The 18,192-nt window shown below is 39.1% G+C and overlaps 1 long non-coding RNA gene across 2 annotated transcripts; it reads right to left on the bottom strand.

Moving 5' to 3' along the window:
• Positions 1 to 2,562: 2,562 nt before the first annotated feature.
• LOC120761336 (uncharacterized) lies at positions 2,563 to 14,704 on the bottom strand. 2 transcript variants are annotated; one of them, XR_005703600.2, is made up of 6 exons: positions 14,571 to 14,704; positions 13,355 to 13,431; positions 11,526 to 11,627; positions 9,814 to 10,000; positions 2,854 to 2,954; positions 2,563 to 2,698 (listed from the first exon to the last, which is right to left on the bottom strand). It is a non-coding gene; the product is annotated as an uncharacterized LOC120761336 (long non-coding RNA). The 2 variants fall into 2 exon arrangements; XR_009208449.1 differs by lacking the exon at positions 13,355 to 13,431 and having other exon boundaries at positions 14,571 to 14,694.
• Positions 14,705 to 18,192: the final 3,488 nt, after the last annotated feature.

Below are 18,192 nucleotides of genomic sequence, written 5' to 3' on the forward strand. Positions count from 1 at the left end.
GAGCTCAACAACAGCGAAATTCCTTCGTGAAATATCATTAAAGAGTCTATTTCCAACTGAGTCCCAAAAGTCTCTGGTAAAGACGGCTGAACGGTCAGCATTGGGAAAGTTAACTAGAGTCCATTCTAAAAGGTCTTTCAGCTCTTGCTTATGTAAAGTACTGTGATTGCAGCGTAAAAGATACTTAAGTTTCTTATAGAGATCTCTATCAAGGGTAGAATGGCAGTGCCCCATTTTTACACCAGTGTAGCTCACCTCGATGTCGCTGAAGCAGGTCCTCGCTCGAGATCCGACGTGGGGGTTGGCCAGACACTCCAGTCGGCTCTCAGGACACTGCGCAGGGTCCCCTTCAGAGTCACGGCTCCAGGCGCTGCTCCGGAACAGCTCTTCTGTGCTCAGGGACTCCAACCTCCCCTCGGCGCTTCAGTGCGGGCAGTGCAAAGCAGTGCCCACACGCGCTCAACGCACGTGGCAACGTACCACGGCAAAACTCCCTCCGTGAGCCCCAGTGGCCGCCGCTCAGCAGCAGCCGTCTGTGCTCGAGGGATGCCAGACAAAACCTCCTCAGAGCTCCGAGTGTTCGCTACTTAGTAACGATCCTCGTGCTCAAGGTTTTGTCTTCGGCAACTTTAAAGAGCTCCAGCCTCACGCTGCCCTGCAGCGATATACTGTGCTCACGACACCGATTAGCATACAACTGGTAATTTAGTTACCGTCCATGGGGAAGTCTCTCACAGCTTGAAAGGCTGGGTCCGGCGTTTTCCACGTTGTGCGCCAATTGTAGAAATAGCTTCCTCTTGCTGCTGAGGACTCCAGGACGGTGTAGATGAATGTAGACGAGAGATCTCTGAAGTTAGGTTTTAGAAGATGAGGTTTATTGTGAGGGATGTGGAGGCCTTGCTCTGAGCTGCTAGGCTGCAGCTCGTGGCAAGGCCTAGGAAAGTGGGGGAAGGGAGAAGTAGGGAGAGGAAATTCCAAGAGAGGAAAGTCCTCAGGGAAGGGTGCAAGCAAAAAGAGAGCAAAGAGCAAAGAGCAAAAAGAGCGTCCAGCCCCCCTGGGACCCCTTATCAGGGGTCTTCAAGGTGGGCTGGAACAGGACTTGGGCCAATGGGGTTACAGATACCTGATACTTCAGGGGAGGGGTACAGGTGTGGGATGAACCATACATTGGGGGTTGTTTTCCTAGGCATCCAGCAGCTAGGACATCTCAAACATCAAAACTTACTTTCAATTCTATCTCAGTTACACGTTTCACATTCTCAGAATAGAGGCAATCATATTTATAGGGTTTTTTGGCTTCATCCTCCCCAACACATATCCTGCTTTCATAAACTTCAAAACAGTTAATGCCATATTTGAGCCATGTCTTTCAGTTTTCAAAGACTGAAGCTCAATGCTCCTTTTTCACATTATGTCAGCCATTGATAGGTACCCACTTTAAAAAAAAAAAAAAAAAAATCCTCTCATTTCATATCTGTCTACAACATTTACAATATTCCTGCTCCATTTAAGGGGAGGCTATTTCACTGGTATCAAGATTTCTTCTGGTGTAGCAAGAGAAATAGAGATTAAGCAATCAAGTCTGGAGACAAAGAGGAAAGAAATAATCACAAACTTCTATTTTCTCATTAGGTTAACTTACTGTGGATTTGGGTTGGTTTATTTTTATTCTTTTGTTTTTGCTGCTTGTTTTCTGTTTCTTGTTTTTTGTGGGTTTTTGTTTGTTTCTTTTTGGGTTTTTTTTTTTTTTTTTTTTTTTTTTTTTTTATTTGAAGTTTTTGCTTGATATAGTTTCAGTCCTAGAGAACAGACTTCTCAGACATCACACATAGCAAAAAAAGGAATCATCAAATTCTATTAAAAAAAGATGCTCGATCCCTTACAGCACAAGTGCAGTGTATGAGGCAAACAGGTGTTTGGTGGGTTGTAAAATGCTTTCAGCCTTACTTTAGTGTTCCACAGGAGTTGGATCTTTTTTTCCAGTTCCTCTTAGCAGGTTTCATGCTGCTAAATTGCAGAATGTATTGTTGAGTATCACAAAGCAATGAAAGGGGAAAGGGGAAAGGGGAAAGGGGAAAGGGGAAAGGGGAAGGGGAAAGGGGAAAGGGGAAGGGAAAGGGGAAAGGGGAAAGGGGAAAGGGGAAAGGGGAAAGGGGAAGGGAAAGGGGAAGGGGAAAGGGGAAAGGGGAAAGGGGAAGGGGAAAGGGGAAAGGGGAAAGGGGAAAGGGGAAAGGGGAAAGGGGAAAGGGGAAAGGGGAAAGGGGAAAGGGGAAAGGGGAAAGGGGAAAGGGGAAAGGGGAAAGGGGAGCTTTGAGAGTATAACACAGATGTAAAACAAAGAGGTGTGCCATACTCCTGCATGTTTTATTCAACACCCATTCACAGGACACATGAAATCAGTTTTTTGCAAGAAAAGAAAAAGACTTACTCAGAAATACAAGCCTATAAACAGTTTGCTCCAAAGTTGTTTCACAGCCTTAATTTAGAAATATTTTATCAATCATACAAATTTCTGCCAGTTTTCGAAATGTCAGACATTGCTAGTTGGAGAGAGGCTTTTTATGTAAAAAAAAATAATTTTCTGAAAAAAGCCTTCACTTGTGAAAGTGTTGAAAAGCCAGTATTATCTCTGCACATATTTGAGACTAGCTCCACAGTTTCTTCAGCTTGATTACATTGATTTATCTGAAAAAAATATCTAAAAAAAAGAGAATGGATTTTCTTGGAGCTTTTTCTATTAAAAAAAGATTTAGTTATTGATTTTATACACAGTCTGGAATAAATTTTATAAATCTATGTGAACAAGATTTAATAGCAAATCTTACAGAGACTTTGTTAAAGAGTCACTAGTACCTCTTTTGTGTGTTGTTCCTCAGTAATGGTTGTTTAGGCCTGCACTTTTGGGAGTCTTCAGAGATGTCTCCAATAAATGTTTGTCACTTCTGAAATACCATCTGATGAAGAAAAATTTTTCTGGGATTTACTTATGTGATGCCTGCCTGGATGATGTAATATTTTTCTGATAGTATCACTGGAGAAGATGCCTTTGCAGCTGTCCAGTTTTAAGATTTATTTGGATTAAAATATATTTTGAAAATAGGCTGCCAACGTATTTTAATGAATTATTTAATTTCTGAGCCATATCTTCAGAAAATTCTGCCTTTGAAAGATTAAATTTAAAGAATTTTTATTAAAGCTCAGGCAAATATGTGAGACAGTTTTAATAAAAAGTAAAGCAAGAGGAAGTAACATCAAAAAACCAAAAGAAAATTATAAGGAAAGGCCAGTAAATGACAGGGAATAAAACCAGGATTATCTTTTTAATATTTATCTAGAAACATATTTGTATATGCATACACATATTCATAGGTATGTATATAAAAATGTCATATGCATATAGTTATCTCATGAAAGAATCTGCTTTAAGATGAAAGAAGGCGGCAGAAATGGATTAAAAAACCCAACAAATTCAAGGGGAGGAGTGAAAATTTTTAAAAAGGGAAAAGATACTGAAAATGAAGTAGCCATCAGAAGACAAAAAAACACAGCCAAAACGTGACTTTACTGGGTTCAGTAAGATGGGTGGGGTTTGGAAACACAGCTGAGTGTCAGCAAAAGTAAGAAAGAATGGTATTTTATACTGTAAGATGCAGAAAGAATAAGCAAGTTTTTGTATTAAATCTTGTACTTCTTGGCAACATCTATACTTGGCTACGGTATTAGAGAAATGGAACATACAAATAACTACAAAGATTTTGAAAGGGTAGCGAAATACTTAGTAAAAATTGTTATTGAAACTCAACTAATATATAAATCTATATTATGAATAGAGGCCTTTTTTATTCAAATAGTGTATGTGGTGGTTTATAGCAAGTTGTGGTTCTTTGTTTTTGCAGTCATGCACATATTCAAACTGGTAAAATAGCTTCATTTTTTTTTTTTTTTTAGAAATTATCCCCTTTTTCTCAAGATTTTCTGGTTTTGCAAAAAAAGCAAGTACTTTTTTCATATATCTTTCCTAAAACTCCTTCTAAACTAATAGTGAAAATGAACATTCTCCATTTTCTCTTCCCCCTCAAAAATAATACCAGACTTCCTACCAGGCTTTCAAAAAACCATCTTAAATTATTTGCAAATGGCAAGAAAAAAATTCTCCTTGGATTTTAACATGTACTGATTGTAACCATATTTTATACTGTGTAGCATTTCTTCCCCTTCCCTTGGATGGAAAAGGAAAAGCTAATTTAATGCCTATTTCTAAAGTATTCTGCGTGTTTCCCTTTCTAAGTGGTTCCTTGAATTTTGTTCAAGCCACTGAGAAATGAAAATACAACTCTAGCTATTCTTTGAAACTCACATGGAATGGCTGGTAATGACATCTGGATTTATTATTTTGAATAGTGGGCTATTTTCACAAATTACCTTCAAGATCCTTCATAAAGAGACAAACATTTAGAGTCCTATCTCTTTGACAAGCAGAGTGGCTCACTGACAAGATTGTATAAACTACTCTTAAATTAACCTCTGCCATTTCTGAGGCTACTTGGAAGTGCCTGTTTAGGGAAGGGAAGCCCACAAGCATGTGCTGTGTGAAAATACTATTTTATGAAAAAAGTTAGGTATTTTGAAGGCAGATAAGAGAAGTACCACTTAATAAAGTTTCTTAATAAATAAATGTAGAGAGCTTGAATGAAACAGGAAAAGCTTAACTTATTCAAGTTCTATGTCTGCAAGGTATCTACAGTGATAAAGAAAAGGAAAATAAGTTTGGTGGGTTTTAGGAAGGGTTTTTTTTGTGTCTTTATATTTTTTACATTTTCCAACATGGTTTAAATTAAATATAAGGAAATGAAATATTGCAGAAATTGAATATATTACAGGCTTCTAAAGATTTACATTATACAATCATGTGGTCCATGTTAGGTTTTCCAAAGGTTTGGATTTACTAGGAAAATATATGCTGTGTTTTGTTTGTGGTTTTTTTTCTTAAATGGAGGATAAATAAGATGATAAATGCAGGCTTTGGTAATGATGAAGCCATGCATTTAATTTATCTTCAGCTTGGAGTTTTCTTTCAACATAAGTGACTAGGCTTCAAATTCACAAGAATCTTATTGAAGTAATTTATGCCGCCCTCTGCTTATAACTATCCCCATTGTCAAGTACTTTGGTGAGACCCAAAAGTTTGGGAAAGTCTTGGATCATGACCATAGCTGGTTATGTAGCTCCATAATGGATGGTTCTTCATATTAATTGATCTACTACCCAGCAAACCCCTAACCCACTACCACAAATCTGCACCACAGAATTACATATTGCAAATTACCAGAGCTAGGTTTCCTGCGTACTACAGGCACAAAAAGAATCAAAGAATCACAGAATGTCTAGGTTGGAAGAGACCTTCAAGATCGAGTCCAACACACGTCCTAATACCTCAACTAGATCATGGCATCGAGTGCCACATCCAATCTTTTTCTAAACACGTCCAGGGATGGTGACTCCACCACCTCGCTCGGCAGACTATTCCAGTAGTTTATCACTCTTTCCGTGAAAAACCTTTTCCTACTATCCAACCTATACTTCCCTTGATGCAACCTGTGTCCTCTCGTTCTGTCAGTTACTGCCTGGAGAAAGAGAGCAACTCCCAGCTGCCTACAACCACCCTTTAGGAAGTTGTAGAGAGTGAAAAGGTCATCTCTGAATCTTCCTTTCTCCAGACTAAACAACCCCAGCTCTCTCAGTCGTTCTTCATATGGCTTATTTACCAAGTCCTTCACCAGCCTTGTTGCCCTCCTCTGGATATGCTCAAGCATCTCAACATCCTTCCTAAACTGAGGGGCCCAGAACTGGAGACAGCACTCAAGGCGTGGCCTGACCAGTGCCGAGTACAGAGGAAGAATGACCTCCCTGCTCCTGCTGGCCACACCATTTCTGATAAAGGCCAGGATGCCATTGGCCTTCTTGGCCACTGCTGGCTCATGTTCAGCCAGTTGCTGACCAGTATCCCCAGGTCCCTTTCCTCCTGGGCACTGTCCAGCCACACTGCCCCCAGCCTATAACGCTGCAAGGGGTTATTGCGGCCAAAGTGCAGGACTTGGCACTTGAACTTATTAAACTTCACCTTGTTGGACTCTGCCCATCTGTCCAACCGTTCCAGGTCTCTCTGCAGAGCCATCCTACCTTCCAACAGGTCGACACACGCCCGCAGCTTAGTGTCAAACGCAAATTTACTAATGAAAGATTCAATACCCTCATCCATGTCATCAATAAAAATATTGAACAGAACTGGCCCCAGCACAGACCCCTGAGGAACACCAGTGGTGACTGGCCCCAGCTGGATGCAGCACCGCTCACCGCCATTCTCTGGGCCCAGCCATCCAGCCAGTTCCTAACCCAGCCAAGAGTGCTCCTGTCCAAGCCACGGGCTGCCAGCTTATCCAGGAGTGTGCTACGGGAGACAGTGTCAAAAGCCTTGCTGAAGTCCAAATAGACAACATCCACAGCCCTTCCTACATCCACCAGGCAGGTCACCTGGTCATAAAAATGGGATCAGGTTGGTCAAACACTACCTACCTCTCCAAAACCTGTGCTGGCTGGGCCTGAGACCCTGGCCAACCTGTAAATTCTGTGTGATGACTTTCAGTATAAACTGTTCCATTATCCCATTATCTTGCCTGGTACTGAGGTCAGGCTGACTGGTCTATAATTACTAGGATCCTCCCTCCCACCCTTTTTGTGAATGGGTGTCACACTGGCGAGCTTCCAGTCATCTGGAACCTCACCAGTGAGCCAAGACTGATGGTAAATGATAGAGAGTGGCTTCCCAAGCTCATCTGCCAGCTCCCTCATCACACTGGGATGGATCCCATCTGGGCCCATAGATTTATGAGTATCCAAGCATCTCAGCAGTCCTCTGACTGCCCCCTCTTGGATAATGGGAGGACCATTCTGCTGCCTAGCACCATCAACCAACCCAAGAGAACAGCTGTCTTGAAAGCAAGTTGTCTTCCCACTGAAAACCAAGGCAATGAAGGCATTAAGCACTTCTGCCTTCTCCTCATCTGCAGTTACTAAGTTCCCTCTCTCATCCAATAGAGAACAAAGGTTGACCTTACTTTTCCTTCTACCATTAATATATTTGTAGAAACATTTTTTATTATCCTTTACAGAAGTTGCCATTTTAAGTTCAAACTGAGCTTTGGCCTCCCTAATTTTTTCCTACATTCTCTAGCAGCCCCCTTAAATTCTTCCTGAGAGACCTGACCATCCTTCCAAAAAGACCCTCCTCTTTTTATTCCTAAATTCCTCCAAAATCCCCTTGCTCATCCAGGCTGGACACTTACCCCGTCGACTTACCTTTCGGCACACAGGGACAGTCTGTTCCTGTGCCCTCAAAATCTCTGTTTTGAAGCACACCCAGCTTTCCTGAACTCCTTTGTTTTAAGGGCTGCTTCTCAAGGAACTCTCTGAATAAGCCTCCTAAATAAGTCAAAGTCTGCCCTCCGGAAGTCCATTGTAAGAGTCTTATTGGTGTTCCTCCTTATTTCACCAAATATCGAGAACTCTGTAATTCCATGATCACTCTGCCCCAATTGGCCTCCAACTACCACATCTCCCACCAGCCCATATCTATTTGCAAACAACAGATCTAACATAGTCCTTCCTCTGGTGGGCTCACCCACCAGCTGAGACAAAAAGTTGTCCTCCATACACTCTAAAAATTTCCTGGACTGCCTCTTTTCTGCTGTATTAAGTTCCCAGCAGATGTCTGGCAGGTTGAAGTCACCTACAAAAACAAGGGCTGATGATTCTGAAACATTCTCCAGCTGCTTATAGAATAAGTTGTCCACCTCGTCCTCCTGGTTGGGTGGATAATAGATTGGGTGGACTCCCAATAGGATGTCAGCCTTGTTGGCTTTCCCCTTAATTCTTACTCATAGGCATTCAACTCCATCTTCATTAGTTTCAATATTTAAGGGGTCAAAAGCCTTTTTAATATAAAGGACCACCCCTCCACCCCTTCTCCCTTTCCTGTCTCTTCTGAAGAGCTTGTAGCCATCAAGTGCAGTGCTTCAGCCATGTGACTCATCCCACCACGTTTCTGTGATGGCGACTACATCATGGCCTTGATGTTGCCCCATAGCCTCCAGCTCTTCCTGTTTGTTACCCATGCTGCGTGCATTGGTACACATGTACTTCAGCTGGGCTACTGATTTAATCCCTAACTCAGGCTTACCACCTCTGGGCCAGCCAACCAAGCTGCATCCCCTGCCCCCTTCAAACCTAGTTTAAAGCCCTCTCAATGAGGTCTGCCAGTTCATGAGCTAAGAACCTTCTGCCCTTAACAGAGAGATGTATCCCGTCTGGTTCCAACAGAGCAGGTGCTGTGAAAGTTGCCCCATGATCAAAGAATCCAAAATTTTGTCGATGACACCAACCCTTAAGCCACTTGTTAATGAGATGAGTTCTCCTATTTCTTTCATCATTTTTCTCCTCTACCAAAGGGACTGAGCAGAACACTACCTGGACCCCTGTCTTATCAGACACTTGACCCAGTGCCCGAAAGATCTTTTTAATTGCCTTGAAGAAGACTATTCTTACTTTCCTTTCTCCTTTTTCCTTCTGAAATTGTGTAAAATTTAAGGAAACTTTCTTTGTATTAAAAGCTCTGTCTTTAATCCAGCCTCATTTCCAGCATACAAATTAGGAATATATTTGCCATAGGCACCTTTTATAATATTTGAAGAAGTTTTACTTTATGCAGGGTGGTGCAGCTCGAACACTAAGGCTGATCATATTTCTGAAATGGATCTTTGCATGCAATGGACCATATAATCTAATTTTAAATTTGAGTGAATTTAAGCTCATTCATAATTTTTAGTTTGATTTTCCGTCTGTCCACAGTGCATTTTGATACACTGTTACACAAAACATAATACTAAATTATACTATTTATTATATATTCCACTTCACAATTTGGTTAATAAATGCTCAGCCTTTCTTATAGTGGTGTGCAGGTGCCGTGTGGTTTTCATCTTTAAAATTTACAAATGAGAGTGAGAGAAGAGTCAACATTCTGAAAACCTTGCTACAAAAACCTCAATATACTACTGAATTGTCAAACCCTCCCCCGAAAAACAAAAAAAAGTAGCCTTGTTTTTGTATTGTGAGATTAATATAATTTAGACCGGCTCCCCCTTAAAATGTAAAGCATAACACTCGTATCAAAAAGTCAAAAAAGTGTCAACATTACATTTTGGGATAAAGATCTATTTGGATCAGATGTCTGTGGAGGCCTAGGGCCCTGCCACCAGTGTTACTGTACCTCAGCCAGGCAAGGCTGGGACAGATCAGGAGAGAAACCCTTTAGGTAAGGGCTAGAAGTGCCTCTCTCTCATGGACATTTGCAGCCATATGTTAATTTCTTATGAGTTCTGTTATTTATTGGTTTATTAAGTTTATGTTACCCAGTTCAGTCCCTGCTCACCTTATTTGTACATTTCCCAGAATGTTCTTCCCTTCCTGGATTCCCAGTTGTTGTATTTTAGAGCAGTGCTCCACCCCTGTTTTCCCACTGGTTCCTCCACCCCTGTTTTCCCACTGGTTCCACTAGTCTCTGGCCCCTCCTATGCATCACTGTATCCTGTCCCTATTGGACCCTGTTCCTGGGATCCACTTCTTCTTGCCTGTATTTAACTCTGTGCTTTCAGTTCTTCCCCAGCCCTAGTCCCTGGTCTACTTTTGAGGCTGTTGCCTCTATGCATGTGCCGATAATAAACCACACTCAGATTTTCAGATGGGAAATCGCCTCACCTTTATCATCAGCCTTTATTTGCAGAGTGCGCCAGGCCCCAAAAGCACAAGTCTCTCTCAGGAACACGTCCGTTGCATGGGCAATGCAACAGATGTCTGGCAGACTGTGGAGTTACAGACTGCCTGTGAAGTACCATGTAGCTCAAGTCTACCATCCATACACAAGGGTAAATCCCACAAGATAAGTCTAGAGTTAAAGAGAGATAAATGTTGCAGAGAATCTTGAATAAATAAAAATATATTAAATATGTATATTTAAATACATATAAATACATTAAATACGTAAAAAGATAATTTAAGAAAATATAAACTGAGTTTGCACCATTTAGTGCTTTATCTGATTAACTAACACCGTATCAAGGTACAAGACAGTAATCAAAATGCTGTAGAAAATAACAGTACTTTATAATTTTATAAACAGTTCTTTTAAGATCACTGTAAAATTACTACACAGCCTATCTCAAAAGTAGTTCAAATGCAGTCCCTCCTACTCATGAAAAAATGTTATTTACTATAAGGAGAGCTTCAACGGATTAAATCTTGAAGAATTTGGCCCAAAATTTACTGCATTTTGCTCTTTCTCTTCCATGGCTAAAGCAAAATTTTGATCACTTTCAGGCCATGAAAAAACGTATCATTTAGTTAATTAAGGAACTAAAATGGAGCAATATTCAACATATATCTGTAACAGAAGTTTCATTTTGCAGTTTCATATCTTTCTCACATGGTCTAGAAAAGTCTTCTTGCATAAAAACCTCAATCTGTTTTGTCATACTTCTCAAAATTTTAATCAGACTTTGGAAAAGATATAATTTTTTTTCTGGGTAAATTCTAAAGATTTTATGAACAAAGGAACATAAAGTAGCTCAGTAGAGCTATATTCTTAGCAGAGAACGCTTATTCTTCTTTGGACAGCTGACTACTACACTTTCTTTTTTTTTTCCTCATAAAAAATTGGTGACTGAAATGAGATTTAGAAGAATAGAACAATATTTGTTTATAGTCAAAGCATATATTCAGAGTATACAATGACCGCATTAAAATTAAGACTTCTTGGCTCTATTGTAATGTGAATTATCAATTTTCATTTATGCCTTAGAGAATATACATGCTTTTGTCACCATTGTTTCTTTCTATTGCATTTCCTATGAAGTTTTATTTTTTAACTACTTTAGCTATTCACACTACAAATTCTGCCTCTTAGGTAGTTTATTGAAGATTTATTGATTTTATATGTTTCTTTATCTTGTTTACAGTGACAGAACAAATTCTTCTCCACCCATTAATTATCAAGAACAAAGAAACTACAAAAAAAAAAAAAAAAAAAAAAAAAAAAAAAAAAAAAAAAAAAAAACCCAACCACAAAACTTAAAAAAAAATCTGTGGTTTACAGATTTCCACTCAGTTTCAGCAGTTCATAAACGTCACCAAAGTGAATGAAGGAATGAACCTAATCTTAGACTAAAACCTAAACAACATAAAATTATCAAGTAATAATAAGGCAGAAAAATAATACAGCTCAATACTAGTGCTAGAGGTTCAAACTTTCACTTAGTCAAATATAGAAATAGTTGTTGCTTTATAATATGACTTGGTCATCAAATTATTCCATGGTTGATCAATTGCAAATTGTGCACTGGAACAATTAGTTAAACCACAGCAAATTTTTATCTATAATGGACATAAATTTTTGTCATTCTTTATTTCTTTACCTGTTATTATTGTTCTTGCCTATCTGATCCAAATTTATGCTGATAACACATAGAGAACATTGTGGACTTCAAGGGCACAGGAGTTTAACTGAAGAAATCTGTCTATCAAATGGAAAACAATATGAAAAACTCTTTTTCACAAATAATGACATTATGGATTCATCAAACAGTAAAAGAGAGAGTAAAAAGTATAAATGGCTTAGTGTACAGCATGCACATACTTTAGTAACAATCATTATACTTGTTGAATTTTTGGCTTAGGGTGTTTCTAAAGCATCAGTGTGTAAGGATTTAATCTAGATCTTTAAATCTAGTTATTCTGGTGCTCTCCCCTTATTTAATGTTAGGCTGCCATTAGTTATCTAAGCTTATTAGTTAAAGTATTAAAAAGACATTACCACCAAACTCTGCTCCTGAAATTTTGGAGTCATTGATCTTGTCAGCTGATGGCAACTTTTCTGCCAAATCAAGTTAGCACCTCTTTGCCTCCATATATACTTCATCTTCTTTGTATCTAGTCTCTGCCTCTTGCCCTCAAATCACTGTAATTATTTGAATCTTATTCTTCTGTTCCTAAGCACATAGTGTTGACTGTAGTTGGAAATAAAAAAATGGGGCCAGGGGACCTTTTTCTGATTTGTTTAGTATGGCAGTTCTTACATAAGCAGAGAAGCAAATTTAAATGAACTTTTGCTAACAATATTTGCATAAAAGTAGTGCAAGTTTGTCCATATTCACTTCCTCTTGAGTAAAGTCAAAGTTGTTCTCCTGCATGTGAAATAGAGTCCTTCAAGTAGATGCTCTTCCCTATGTGTGCTTCAGATGTGATTCAGCCATTCTTGTGAAAGGTAAAGACCTGGCCTTTTAGTTAGCTTTAGGTCATGGGCACTGGGGAAATATATTTGACAGGAAACCAGACAAAATCTAGCCTTAAATAAACAAACTCACCTACACATACCATTTATGGAGGTGACTAGCACAAGCACTTTTGCTTGTGCTTACTTCTATCACAGAATTTGATTTTGCGTTATCTCCAGAGAAGGAGACTCCACACCCTCTCAGCGATGTGTTTCAGCCTCAGTCAACCACACAGTGAAGAATTTCTTCCTCATGCTTATGTAAAACTTCCTGTGTTCCAGTCAAACTGTGTATCAAGTCATACTATTTGGTAATGTAGTTATTTCTCACTGTGAAAGGTGAAGAATATGGAAGAATTCCTCACACCAGAAAAATCTACCTGGCTTCTGGCTGTTAAACATTAAGGGAATTACAATCTGCACCACTGAGTTCTGATGCTGGGAGGTGCACAGAATCAAATCCAGGTGAAGAAGTCATATCAAGCTCTGTTTAGTAGCCCTTATCACTATAACTCGGAGAACTTTAAAACCAGCATTGCGACAGCAAGCATCAGCTTTAATTAGCAATAATAATTTACATTCATCTTGCATCACAGGGTACTGGATATTGGGGAATGAAATCCTGGAGATTTTGTAAAGCATTCTTAATCTTTTCATGAACTCTATTACTCATCTATGTTGCGTAAAGTTCTTACTTTAACAAGACACACGTCATGATGTAACCAATCAACATATTAAAAAGTGGTCTAAGTGCCTAAACCATATGAATTAAAAATTCCAAGCAGGGTCCCTCTCATACAAACTCTTCTTGAAATAAGCTGAGGATGATATTTAGAATTGAAAGGTCTCAAGATTTTTTAATATTTTAGGTTAAATAACAAATTACCTTTTTTATTTCAGCTAATAACTTCCTTTTTTTTTTTTTTAATTTTTATTTTAGTGAAATACGTAATCTTTCCAAACATAAAATACCTTTTTGGGCTGCAGGCATCACATGTGAGCTACTGTGTACATACTATGAACAGATACACTGATAGATGACGCTCTCTCTGGAAAAACATACAGTGAAATCTAAAATGCATATTCTTTCAATTCAGTTTGACATTTAAAATATGAACAGATTTCAAATTACTTAAAAAACATGCTGTGTGTGGAAATTGCCTTAAATTTTTTTGATTAATTTGCTGATTGATTCTCATTCACAGGACTATTCATTAGTGACTTTAGGTCCTAGTTAATGCAGCAGACATATTCTAAGTCCATGAGAGATAGATTTGTGATGTGGGGAGATGAGCTAACCAGGTTTTACAGCTGCAAAGCCAAACACATATTCATGTCTGTCCCTTAGCTTTAACTAACATACTTTTGCCTCTGGCACTAGGAGTTTTCCTTGTGAAGCCAAAATAATTTGGCAGTCAGAAAAGTTGTGAGTGATAGCTGAAGAAAGCTTTGAGCATTTCTTAAATTATCTTTTTTAACTCACAGCCAAAACAGAACTCACTAACTTTTAAAACAAAATAAAGTGTGTTTGATGTCCTCCTAGGATGTTATTTTGTAATTTTACTATTTAACTATTTTCGCCATGACTACCATTATGAAATAGTTTATCACCAAACACATTTGCAATCAAATGGACTTGGCTCTTGTTCACATTTCAATTCTCTTAAGTGGCCAGATTTCTCCTGTTTTAATTTTCACATTTCTATATATTAGAAATTTCACTTTCACATATTAGGAAAGCTGGATTTACTTATAGATTCACATCAGATTTTAAAATAAATTTGACTTCTATTAAAAAGCCAACATTATTACTCATAGATGATATACTTTTGAGATGAACAAGTGAATTTCTGTGCTTGGGACAGAAAAACACATGCCTTTTAAAAGTCAAAGCAGCTTTTCAAAGTAATATGAATTATTGAGTGAGATTTAAAGAAAAAAAGGAATAAACTCAGGGTATGGTTTCAATTTTCTGAGAAAATTAATGGCAATCGGGTGCTTGATTCTTATATGTCATCAAAAAAACCTCAACTCATAAGACTAAGTTTTCATGGAAACTGAGAGAAAAAAACCTCCACCCACAAACAAGAGCAAGAACCCCTCATGAAATACCTGCAAAGAGGTTGATAAAATAATAATTATAAAAAATTAAAAACCAAGACATGCTAGTTTTGCCTTAATTAAATACCTTCATATCCACTTAAGTGCAGATTTGTATTTGCTGTTTCCACCTGAACATCAGTGAGTGCTTCTTTCTGAGACTGGTCAGTACTGAGGGTCTGAAATTCAGCTCACAGCCAGCTCTCCTACCCATACCAATCATCACTACTGCAAATGTCTAATGACACTTTTGTTCATTTGCCCTATTAACATAATAAGCAGTAATTAAGAGCACCTGTGTCTAACCAGATTTTTAGCTTGGATTTGATGCTTCTTGTCACATGTTGTTAATTTATTTCAAGCTCACAGTTTAGCTAATAAAAGCTCTTAGCTCTTCCTACAAAATGCTTGCATGACCTCTATCAGTTTTCTGTTCCACAGGTTAAAGAATTCCAAGAATTCAGTAGTTCAATTGCCCTTCATGGAAGACATCTTCAAAACTTCCAAGGACTCATACTGTGCTGTTTAAACAAAAAACAAAAACAAAAAAAAAGCTTCCTTTGAAATTTTTTATCCATGCTTTAGAATTCACATACTGGGAAAACAGTTACGTATTGTTATTATAGTCTATGGTATGTCTATTTTTGTTGGGATAATTTCCAGCATAGCTACAGCAATCAATTTAGCTATGCTTATATAACTTCCCCATACAGACAGTGAATCATTGAGTAAATCCAGCTGCCTTCCAGATTAATTAGTTTACTTCTAAATAATAAAAGCACTTTTTTCAAAATAACTTTGACAGTGGGGAGTCATATTAGGATAGTTTAAAGTAGACTAATTATTCTGCCAGGTTTATGTCTAAAAATGTCTGTGTAGACAAACACTTTAGTTGATGCAAGCTTCTTTGCCTAGTCAATCCCATGACAGGAGTACAGCATCTCTCCTTCCACTAGGGAAGTCTCTTTCCCATGTGATAGGTGTCTGTGGAGAGCATCTGTAAGAAGAACTATCAGAAAGAATAGCCACCGCATGATTATGAAACATTGTGCTTTGATTTTCTGGTACTTGTTTTTTTACTTTCACTCACAAGTTTCCATGACTGATTTTCTTTCCCTTCTTGCTGCCTTTTTTCTTTTTTTTTTTTTTAATTTCCCCATTCACTTTAATTAAGCTCTCCCCAGGCTCCCATGCTTGCAGACTCTTATTTATTTATTTTAAAGTGAGTTAACTAACTAGCCAGAAATTTCCCAAACCTCTAAGCTCTCATTAAAGTCTTCTGTGAAAGCCTTTCACTTTATTTTTAGTGGGGCCGAGCTAGGCATAAATTGAAGCAAAAGAAGTAGGGGGAGAATGACTTACGCTATATAAATAGAATAAATATACTATTACACAGCATATAGAAACTGTAGAATCAGTTGAAAGGTACACACACGTTATTTAGATTACAGAAATCAGGAAGTTCCATTATTCACTAGTTACAACTATCAAATCCTTCTCGCTGTTTTCACTCCATCCTTCCATAGTCTAGAATTTACACAGAAATCTAGTCTCAGTTCATAGAATCCTTCATAACTTGTTGAAGTATTTATTATAAAATCACTGCATTTATCATTGTACTTGGTCTATAGTGCAGTCATATGACTTCCTTATTGTGGTAAAAATACTTGCATGAGTATAAATTCTTAAGCACAGTCCATCTTAGCAAAAAATATTTCTCCAAATTAAACCAATAAGAACATGGTTAGAGACTTTTTCTTAGCCCTTCTCCTCTCACAACTTTAACTTTTCTTGGGAAAAGGCAGGAAACCATCCACAGATTGTACTTCCATATTCTCAACCTCAAGAAAAAAGTAGATACCTAAAATAAAAATCATAAATACATAAAATCATAAAAATCAGGATAGTTTGTCTTGAAGGGTCCTTTAGAGGTCGTCCGGTCCAATCCCCATGCAATGAGGTGGAACATCTTCAAAGAAATTGAGTTTCTCAGAGCCATATCCAGTCTGACATTGAATGTTGCCAGGGAGGGCGCATCTACCCCCTTTGGGCAACATACTCTATAGCAGTGTCCTCTTATGCCTGGCAGGCGCGCAGGCTAGCTCAGTTCTGCAGTGCCACAGCGAGGATCGATCGGGGTTACAGGCAGGGTGAGTAACCTCCTCCCAGTGGGTTTTTGGTTCCGCACACCAGCGAGTGGACCTGATGGAGTTGTGACTGTGGCGACGGAAAAAGGGTCGTCTCTCTTTAGGCAGGGTAGAAGGTAGTTTATCAAGGGGAGTCCAGCAAGGAGCTCCGCCTCAGCCTACTGCTGGCCAGAGAGAGCCGAGATCAAAGCCTGACAGCCACTTGTAAATGGGGGAGGGCTGACGACGGGTCAGCCAACCAGGGAACATGGGGGTGGTAACTTCTAAACTATTAACGAATCACAGGAGGGTAGGAGGGGATTCCCCGGGCACCAGCCTGCCACTCGATGCCTCTCCTGCATCTTTCCAGAATCCAGGGAAGGGTCTCGAAGTGACAGACAGGGCGACCATGAGGAGAGGGGCGGAGGGGGGGGATTGACAGGGACAGGTGCAGGGGAGAAATGATTGGCATATAACGTCTGGTTATATACCTAACTCATAAGGGGGAAAAACCATTCCAGAACACAGGGGGGTACAGTAAACTGAACCATTACAAAAATAACTTAAAAATCTTACAAAAATAACTTAATAAAACAACTCTCACACCACTACAATATTCCAATGCTTCACTACTCTCACTGGAAAAAATGTCTTCCACTATCTAGTCAAAATATACCTTCTTTTTATTTAGGCCATTATCCCTTGTTCTACCAGAACAGGTCCTGCTAAAAGGCTGCAAAAAGGTGTTCCCAAAGCTTTTTCTTCCCCTGGCTGAACAGTTTTCTCCTCTAGGCTTTCTCTTCTCTCAGTCAGTTCTCATAGGAGAGGTGTTCCATCCTTCTAAATCATTTTTGTGTCTCCTCTGAAGTTGCTTCAACAGGTCCATGTCTTTCCTGAGCTGAGGACCTCAAAACAAGATGCAGTGCTCCAGATGAGGCCTCACCAGAGTGGGGTACAGGGGCAGAATCCCCTTCTTTGACCGGCTGGTTACGCATCTTTTCAGCCAGCCCAGGATGTGGTTGGCTTTCCAACAAAGAAAGTCTGGAGAAAACTTTAAGTCTGCAGAAAAGGAAACTGAGGGGGAGACCTTATTCCTATCTGAGGATGTGGTGGTATCAAGTGATAAGATGAGAGGAAATGGACACAAGTTGCACCAGCAGAGGTTTGCGGTTTGCATCAGATAATATGGAAACTTGTTTCACAGAGATGGTTGTTAAACATTGAAAAAGAGTGCCCAGAGAGTGGTGGAGTCACCATCCCTGAAAGTGCTCAAAAAAATTATGTGGATATGGCACTTAAGATGTGGCTCAGTGGTGAACGTGGTCGTGATGCTGTATCGATGTTTAGACTTGTTCTTAGACGTCTTTTCCAAACTTAACAATTCCATGGTTCTATGATTCTGAGCTGTGAATGCAGAACACTACTCAGTCATGTCCAGCATTTCATCCACCACTTATCTCCAAATCCTTCTCATCAGGGCTCTCAATCCCTTTACCTGCTTTTACCCAGCGATTACTGTGACCCAGGTAGAGGACCTTGTACTTGGACTTGTTGAACCTGATGGGCTGACTTCCAAATCTTACC

Source organism: Hirundo rustica, chromosome 1 (genome assembly GCF_015227805.2).
Source record: "Hirundo rustica isolate bHirRus1 chromosome 1, bHirRus1.pri.v3, whole genome shotgun sequence".
In the NCBI taxonomy this organism is placed as follows: domain Eukaryota; kingdom Metazoa; phylum Chordata; class Aves; order Passeriformes; family Hirundinidae; genus Hirundo; species Hirundo rustica.